This window comes from Triticum urartu, chromosome 3A (assembly GCF_056163025.1).
Source record: "Triticum urartu cultivar PI428250 chromosome 3A, HENAU_Tu73, whole genome shotgun sequence".
Classification (NCBI taxonomy): Eukaryota; Viridiplantae; Streptophyta; class Magnoliopsida; order Poales; family Poaceae; genus Triticum; species Triticum urartu.
Genome location: NC_141875.1, coordinates 685,960,494 through 685,969,873, shown reverse-complemented (window position 1 = coordinate 685,969,873; position 9,380 = coordinate 685,960,494).

Below are 9,380 nucleotides of genomic sequence, written 5' to 3'. Positions count from 1 at the left end.
AGTGCTCTGCATGGAGCTACTCTAGCTAATTGCTCCCACTTTCAATATGTATCCAGATTGAGACTTGGAGTCATCTGGATCAGTGTCAAAACTTGCATCGACATAACCCTTTACGAAGAACCTTTTTTCACCTCCGTAATTGAGAAACATATCCTTATTCCAGTAAGGATAATTTTGACCGTTGTCCATTGAACTACTCCTAGATCACTATTGTACTCCCTCTCTTAACACAGTGTATGGTATACAATAGATCTGGTACACAGCATGGCATACTTTATAGAACCTATGACTGAGGCATAGGGAATGACTTTCATTCTCTTTCTATCTTCTGCCGTGGTCGGGCTTTGAGTCTTACTCAACTTCACACCTTGTAACACAGGCAAGAAACTTTTTCTTCGACTGTTCCATTTTGAACTACTTCAAAATCTTGTCAAGGTATGTACTCATTGAAAAAACTTATCAAGCGTCTTGATCTATCTCTATAGATCTTGATACTCAATATGTAAGCAGCTTCACCGAGGTCTTTCTTTGAAAAAACTCCTTTCAAACACTCCTTTATGCTTTGCAGAATAATTCTACATTATTTCCGATCAACAATATGTCATTCACATATACTTATCAGAAATGTTGTAGTGCTCCCACTCACTTTCTTGTAAATACAGGCTTCACCGCAGGTCTGTATAAAACTATATGCTTTGATCAACTTATCAAAGCGTATATTCCAACTCCGAGAAGCTTGCACCAGTCCATAAATGGATCGCTGGAGCTTGCATATTTTGTTAGCACCTTTAGGATTGACAAAACCATCTTGTTGCATCACATACAACTCTTCTTTAATAAATCCATTAAGGAATGCAGTTTTGTTTATCCATTTGCCAGATTTCATAAAATGCGGCAATTGCTAACATGATTCGGATAGACTTAAGCATAGATACGAGTGAGAAACTTTCATCGTAGTCAACACTTTGAACTTGTTGAAAACCTTTTGCGACAATTCTAGCTTTGTAGATAGTAACACTACTATCCGTGTCCGTCTTCCTCTTGAAGATCCATTTATTATCAATGGCTTGCCGATCCTCGGGTAAGTCCACCAAAGTCCACACTTTGTTCTCATACATGGATCCTATCTCAGATTTCATGGCCTCAAGCCATTTATCGGAATCTGGGCTCATCATCGCTTCCTCATAGTTCGTAGGTTCGTCATGGTCAAGTAACATGACCTCCAGAATAGGATTACCGTACCACTCTAGTGCGGATCTCACTCTGGTTTACCTACGAGATTTGGTAGTAACTTGATCTGAAGTTACATGATCATCATCATTAGCTTCCTCACTAATTGGTGTAGTAGTCATAGGAACAGATTTCTGTGATGAACTATTTTCCAATAAGGGAGAAGGTACAATTACCTTATCAAGTTTTCTACTTTCCTCCCACTCACTTCTTTCGAGAGAAACTCCTTCTCTAGAAAGGATCCATTCTTAGCAACGAATGTCTTTCCTTTGGATCTGTGATAGAAGGTGTACCCAACATTTTCTTTTGGGTATCCTATGAAGATGCACTTCTCCGATTTAGGTTTGAGCTTATCAGGTTGAAACTTTTTCACATAAGCATTGCAACCTCAAACTTTAAGAAACGACATCTTAGGTTTCTTGCCAAACCATAGTTCACACGGTGTCGTCTCAACAGATTTAGATGGTGCCCTATTTAACGTGAATGCAGCTGTCTCTAATGCATAACCCCAAAACGATAGTGGTAGATCGGTAAGAGACATCATAGATCGCACTATATCTAATAAAGTACGGTTATGACATTCGGACACACCATTACACTATGGTGTTCCAGGTGGAGTGAGTAGTGAAACTATTTCACATTGTTTTAATTGAAGAACAAACTCGTAACTCCAATATTTGTCTCCGCGATCAGATCGTAGAAACTTTTATTTTCTTGTCATGATGATTTTCCACTTCACTCTGAAATTTTTTGAACTGTTCAAATGTTTCAGACTCATGTTTCATCAAGTAGATATCCCCATATCTGCTCAAATCATCTGTGAAGGTCAGAAAATAATGATACCTGCTGCAAGCCTTAATATTCATCGGACCACATACATCAGTATGTATGATTTCCAACAAATATGTTGCTTGCTTCATTGTTCCGGAGAACGGTGTTTTAGTCATCTTGCCCATAAGGCATGGTTCGCAAGCATCAAGTGATTCATAATCAAGTGATTCCAAAAGCCCATCAGCATGGAGTTTCTTCATGCGCTTTACACCAATATGACTTAAACGGCAGTGCCACAAATAAGTTGCACTATCATTATTAACTTTGCATCTTTTGGTTTCAATATTATGAATATGTGTAACACTACGATCGAGATCCAACGAACTATTTTCATTGGGTGTATGACCATCGAAGGTTTTATTCATGTAAACAGAACAACAATTATTCTCTGACTTTAATGAATAACTGTATTGCAATAAACATGATCAAATCATATTCATGCTCAAGGCAAACACCAAATAACACTTATTTAGTTTCAACACTAATCCCGAAAGTATATGGAGTGTGCGATGATGATCATATCAATCTTGGAACTACTTCCAACACACATCGTCACCTCACCCTTTACTAGTTTCTGTTTATTCTGCAACTCCCGTTTTGAGTTACTACTCTTAGCAACTGAACCAGTATCAAATGCCGAGGGGTTGCTATAAACACTAGTAAAGTACACATCAATAACACGTATATCCAATATACCTTTGTTTACCTTGCCATCCTTCTTATCCGCCAAATACTTGGGGCAGTTCCACTTCCAGTGTCCAGTCCCTTTGCAGTAGAAGCACTTAGTCTCAGGCTTAGGATCAGACTTGGGCTTCTTCACTTGAGCAGCAACTTGCTTGCCATTCTTCTTGAAGTTCCCATTCTTCCCTTTGCCCTTTTTCTTGAAACTAGTGGTCTTGTCAACCATCAACACTTGATGTTTTTCTTGATTTCTACCTTCGTTGATTTCAGCATCACGAAGAGCTTGGGAGTTGTTTCCGTTATCCCTTGCATATTATAGTTCATCATGAAGTTCTACTAACTTGGTGATGGTGACTAGAGAATTCTGTCAATCACTATCTTATCTGGAAGATTAACTCCCACTTGATTCAAGCGATTGTAGTACCCAGACAATCTGAGCACATGCTCACTAGTTGAGCGATTCTCCTCCATCTTTTAGCTATAGAACTTGTTGGAGACTTCATATCTCTCAACTCGGGTATTTGCTTGAAATATTAACTTCAACTCCTGGAACATCTCATATGGTCCATGACGTTCAAAACGTCTTTGAAGTCCCAATTCTAAGCCATTAAGCATGGTGCACTAAACTATTAAGTAGTCATCATATTGAGCTAGCCAAACGTTCATAACGTCTGCATCTGCTCCTGCAATAGGTCTGTCACCTAGCGGTGCATCAAGAACATAATTCTTCTGTGCAGCAATGAGGATAAACCTCAGATCACGGATCCAATCCGCATCATTGCTACTAACATCTTTCAACACAATTTTCTCTAGGAACATATCAAAATAAACACAGGGAAGCAACAACGTGAGCTATTGATCTACAACATAATTTGCAAAATACTACCAGGACTAAGTTCATGATAAATTTAAGTTCAATTAATCATATTACTTAAGAACTCCCACTTAGATAGACATCCCTCTAATCCTCTAAGTGATCACGTGATCCAAATCAACTAAACCATGTCCGATCATCACGTGAGATGGAGCAGTTTCATTGGTGAACATCACTATGTTGATCATATCTACTATATGATTCATGCTCGACCTTTCGGTCTCCATGTTCCGAGGCCATATCTGTATATGCTTGGCTCGTCAAGTATAACCTGAGTATTCCGCGTGTGCAACTGTTTTGCACCCGTTGTATTTGAACGTAGAGCCTATCACACCCGATCATCACGTGGTGTCTCAGCACGAAGAACTTTCGCAACGGTGCATACTCAGGGAGAACACCTCTTGATAATTTAGTGAGAGATCATCTTATAATGCTACCGTCAATCAAAGCAAGATAAGATGCATAAAAGATAAACATCGCATGCAATCAATATAAGTGATATGATATGGCCATCATCATCTTGTGCCTGTGATCTCCATCTCCGAAGCACCGTCATGATCACCATCGTCACTGGCGCGACACCTTGATCTCCATTGTAGCATCGTTGTCGTCTCGCCAATCTTATGCTTCCACGACTATCGCTACCGCTTAGTGATAAAGTAAAGCATTACAGCACGATTGCATTGCATACAATAAAGCGACAACCATATGGCTCCTGCCAGTTGCCGATAACTCGGTTACAAAACATGATCATCTCATACAATAAAATTTAGCATCATGTCTTGACCATATCACATCACAACATGCCCTGCAAAAACAAGTTAGACGTCCTCTACTTTGTTTCAAGTTTTACGTGGCTGCTACGGGCTTAAGCAAGAACCAATCTTACCTACGCATCAAAACCACAACGATAGTTTGTCAAGTTGGTGCTGTTTTAACCTTCGCAAGGACTGGGCGTAGCCACACTCGGTTCAACTAAAGTTGGAGAAACTGTCACCCGCAAGCCACCTATGTGCAAAGCACGTCGGGAGAACCGGTCTCGCGTAAGCGTACGCGTAATGTCAGTCCGGGCCGCTTCGTCCAACAATACCGCCGAACCAAAGTATGACATGCTGGTAAGCAGTATGACTTATATCGCCCACAACTCACTTGTGTTCTACTCGTGCATATAACATAAACACATAAAACCTGGCTCGGATGCCACTGTTGGGGAACGTAGTAATTTCAAAAAAATTCCTACGCGCACGCAAGATCATGGTGATGCATAGCAACGAGAGGGGAGAGTGTTGTCTACGTACCCTCGTAGACCGAAGCGGAAGCGTTGACGAAACGTAGAGGAAGTAGTCGTACGTCTTCCCGGTCCAACCGATCCAAGCACCGTTACTCCGGCACCTCCGAGTTCTTGGCACACGTTCAGCTCGATGACGCTCCCCGGGCTCCGATCCAGCAAAGCTTCAGGGAGGAGTTCCGTCAGCACGACGGCGTGGTGACGATCTTGATGTTCAACCATCGCAGGGCTTCGCCTAAGCACCGCTACAATATGACCGAGGTGTAATATCGTGGAGAGGGGCATCGCACACGGCTAAGGAACGATCACGAAGATCAACTTGTGTGTCCATGGGGTGCCCCCTGCCCCCGTATATAAAGGAGTGGAGGAGGGGAGGGCCGGCCCTCTCTATGGCGCGCCCTAGGGGAGTCCTACTCCCTCCCCCTTTCCTAGTCCAACTAGGAATCCTTCCATGTAGTAGGAGTACGAGACAAGGAAAGGGAAGGGAGAAGGGAAGGAAGGAGGGGGCGCAGCCCCTCCCCCTAGTCCAATTCGGACTAGGCCTTGGGGGGCGCGCGGCCTGCCCTAGGCAGCCCCTCTCTCTTTCCCGTATGGCCCAATAAGGCCCAATACTCCTCCCCGTATTCCCGTAACTCCCCGGTACTCCGAAAAATACCCGAATCACTCGGAACCTTTCCGATGTCCGAATATAGTCGTCCAATATATCGATCTTTACGTCTCGACCATTTCAAGACTCCTCGTCATGTCCCCGATCTCATCCGGGACTCCGAACTCCTTTGGTACATCAAAACTCATAAACTCATAATATAACTGTCATCGAAACCTTAAGCGTGCGGACCCTACAGTTCGAGAACAATGTAGAAATGACCGAGATACGTCTCCGGTCAATAACCAATAGTGGGACCTGGATGCCCATATTGGCTCCTACATATTCTATGAAGATCTTTATCGGTCAGACCGCATAACAACATACGTTGTTCCCTTTGTCATCGGTATGTTACTTGCCTCAGATTCGATCGTCGGTATCCAATACCTAGTTCAATCTCGTTACCGGCAAGTCTCTTTACTCATTCCGTAATACATCATCCCGCAACTAACTCATTAGTTGCAATGCTTGCAAGGCTTAAGTGATGTGCATTACCGAGAGGGCCCAGAGATACCTCTCCGACATTCGGAGTGACAAATCCTAATCTCGAAATACGCCAACCCAACATGTACCTTTGGAGACACCTGTAGATCTCCTTTATAATCACCCAGTTACGTTGTGACGTTTGGTAGCACACAAAGTGTTCCTCTGGCAAACGGGAGTTGCATAATCTCATAGTCATAGGAACATGTATAAGTCATGAAGAAAGCAATAGCAACATACTAAACGATCGGGTGCTAAGCTAATGGAATGGGTCATGTCAATCAGATCATTCAACTAATGATGTGATCCCGTTAATCAAATAGCAACTCTTTGTCCATGGTTAGGAAACATAACCATCTTTGATTAACGAGCTAGTCAAGTAGAGGCATACTAGTGACACTCTGTTTGTCTATGTATTCACACATGTATTATGTTTCCGGTTAATACAATTCTTGCATGAATAATAAACATTTATCATGATATAAGGAAATAAATAATAACTTGATTATTGCCTCTAGGGCATATTTCCTTCAGTGTTGTCATTTGATTAATGGGATCACATCATTAGGAGAATGATGTGATTGACATGACCCATTCCATTAGCTTAGCACCCGATCGTTTAGTATGTTGCTATTGCTTACTTCATGACTTATACATGTTCCTATGACTATGAGATTATGCAACTCCCGTTTGCCGGAGGAACACTTTGTGTGCTACCAAACGTCACAACGTAACTGGGTGATTATAAAGGAGCTCTACAGGTGTCTCCAAAGGTACATGTTGGGCTGGCGTATTTCGAGATTAGGATTTGTCACTCCGATTGTCGAAGAGGTATCTCTGGGCCCTCTCGGTAATGCACATCACATAAGCCTTGCAAGCATTACAACTAATGAGTTAGTTGCAAGATGATGTATTACGAAACGAGTAAAGAGACTTGCTGGTAACGAGATTCAACTAGGTATTGAGATACCGACGATCGAATCTCGGGCAAGTAACATACCGATGACAAAGGGAACAACGTATGTTGTTATGCGGTCAGACCGATAAAGATCTTCATAGAATATGTGGGAGCCAATATGAGCATCCAGGTTCCGCTATTGGTTATTGACCGGAGACGTGTCTCGGTCATGTCTACATTGTTCTCGAACCCGTAGGGTCCGCACGCTTAAGGTTTTTATGACAGTTATATTATGAGTTTATGCATTTTGATGTACCGAAGTTTGTTCGGAGTCCCGGATGTGATCACGGACATGACGAGGAGTCTCGAAATGGTCGAGACATAAAGATTGATATATTGGAAGCCTATATTTGGATATCGGAAGTGTTCCGGGTGAAATCGGGATTTTACCGGAGTACCGGGAGGTTACCGGAACCCCCCGGGAGGTAGATGGGCCTTAGTGGGCTTTAGTGGAAGAGAGGAGAGGTGGCCAGGGCTGGGCCGCGCGCCCCTCCCCCCTAGTCCGAATAGGACAAGGAGAGGGGGGCGGCGCCCCCCTTCCTTCTCTCTCTCATCTTTCCCCCTTCCCGAATCCTATTCCAACTAGGAAAGGGGGGAATCCTACTCCCGGTGGGAGTAGGACTCCTCCTGGCGCGCCCTCCTCCTGGCCGGCCGCACCTCCCCCTTGTTCCTTTATATACAGAGGCTGGGGGCACCCCTAGACACACAAGTTGATCCACGTGATCGTTTTCTTAGCCGTGTGCGGTGCCCCCTTCCACCATAATCCTCGATAATATTGTAGCGATGCTTAGGCGAAGCCCTGCGACGGTAGAACATCAAGATTGTCACCACACCGTCGTGCTGACGGAACTTTTCCCCGACACTTTGCTGGATCGGAGTCCGGGGATCGTCATCGAGCTGAACGTGTGCTAAAACTCGGAGGTGCCGTAGTTTCGGTGCTTGATCGGTCGGGCCGTGAAAACGTACGACTACATCAACCGCGTTGTGCTAACGCTTCCGCTGTCGGTCTACAAGGGTACGTAGATCACACTCTCCCCTCTCGTTGCTATGCATCACCATGATCTTGCGTGTGCATAGGAAAATTTTTGAAATTACTACGTTCCCCAACAGAGATTATGGTAGGGTATGAAACCACCTCAAAGTTATTCTTTCCAATCAATCCGTTGGACTATTCCTATAAGTGTCACAAACAGCCCTAGAGTTCGTACAAGAATAACACCTTAAGACACAAATCAACCAAAACCCTAATGTCACCTAGATACTCCAATGTCACCTCAAGTATCCGTGGGTATGATTATACGATATGCATCACACAATCTCAGATTCATCTATTCAACCAACACAAAGGACCTCAAAGAGTGCCCCAAAGTTTCTACCGGATAATCATGACGAAAACGTGTGCCAACTCCTATGCATAGGTTCATGGGCGGAACCCGCAAGTTGATCACCAAAACATACATCAAGTGAATCACGTGGTATCCCATTGTCACCACAGATATCCACGGCAAGACATCCATCAAGTGTTCTCAAATATGTAAAGACTCAATCCGATAAGATAACTTCAAAGGGGAAACTCAATTCATTACAAGAGAGTAGAGGGGGGAGGAAACGTCATAGGATCCAAATATAATAGCAAAGCTCGCGATAAATCAAGATCGTATCACCTCAAGAACACGAGAGAGAGAGAGAGAGAGAGAGATCAAACACATAGCTACCGGTACATACCCTCAGCCCCGAGGGAGAACTACTCCCTCCTCGTCATGGAGAGCACCGGGATGATGAAGATGGACACCGGAGAAGGATTCCCCTTCCGGCAGGGTGCCGGAACGGGTCTATATTGGCTTTCGGTGGCTATGGAGGCTTTTGGAGGCGGAACTCCCGATCTATTATGCTCGCGGATGTTTTTAGGGTATATGGAGATATATAGGCAGAAGAAGTACGTCAGGGGGGCCACGAGGGGCTCACGAAGGTGGAGGGCGCGCCCAGGGGGTGGGAGCGCCCCCCTGCCTCGTGACCTCCTCGCAGATCCCCCGACGTGCACTCCTAGTCTTCTGGGCTTCTTTCCTTCCAAAAATGAGTTCCATGAAGTTTCAGGTCAATTGGACTCCATTTGATTTTCCTTTTCTTCGAAACCATAAAACAGGGTAAAAACAGAAACTGGCACTAGGCTCTGGGTTAATAGGTTAGTCCCAAAAAATGATATAAAAGTGTATTATAAATCCCATAAACATTCAAAACAATAAATAATATAGCATGGAGCAATCAAAAATTATAGATACGTTGGAGACGTATCAGCATCCCCAAGCTTAATTCATGCTTGTCCTCGAGTAGGTAAATGATAAAAACAGAATTTTTGATGCGGAGTGCTACTTGGCATAATTTCAATGTG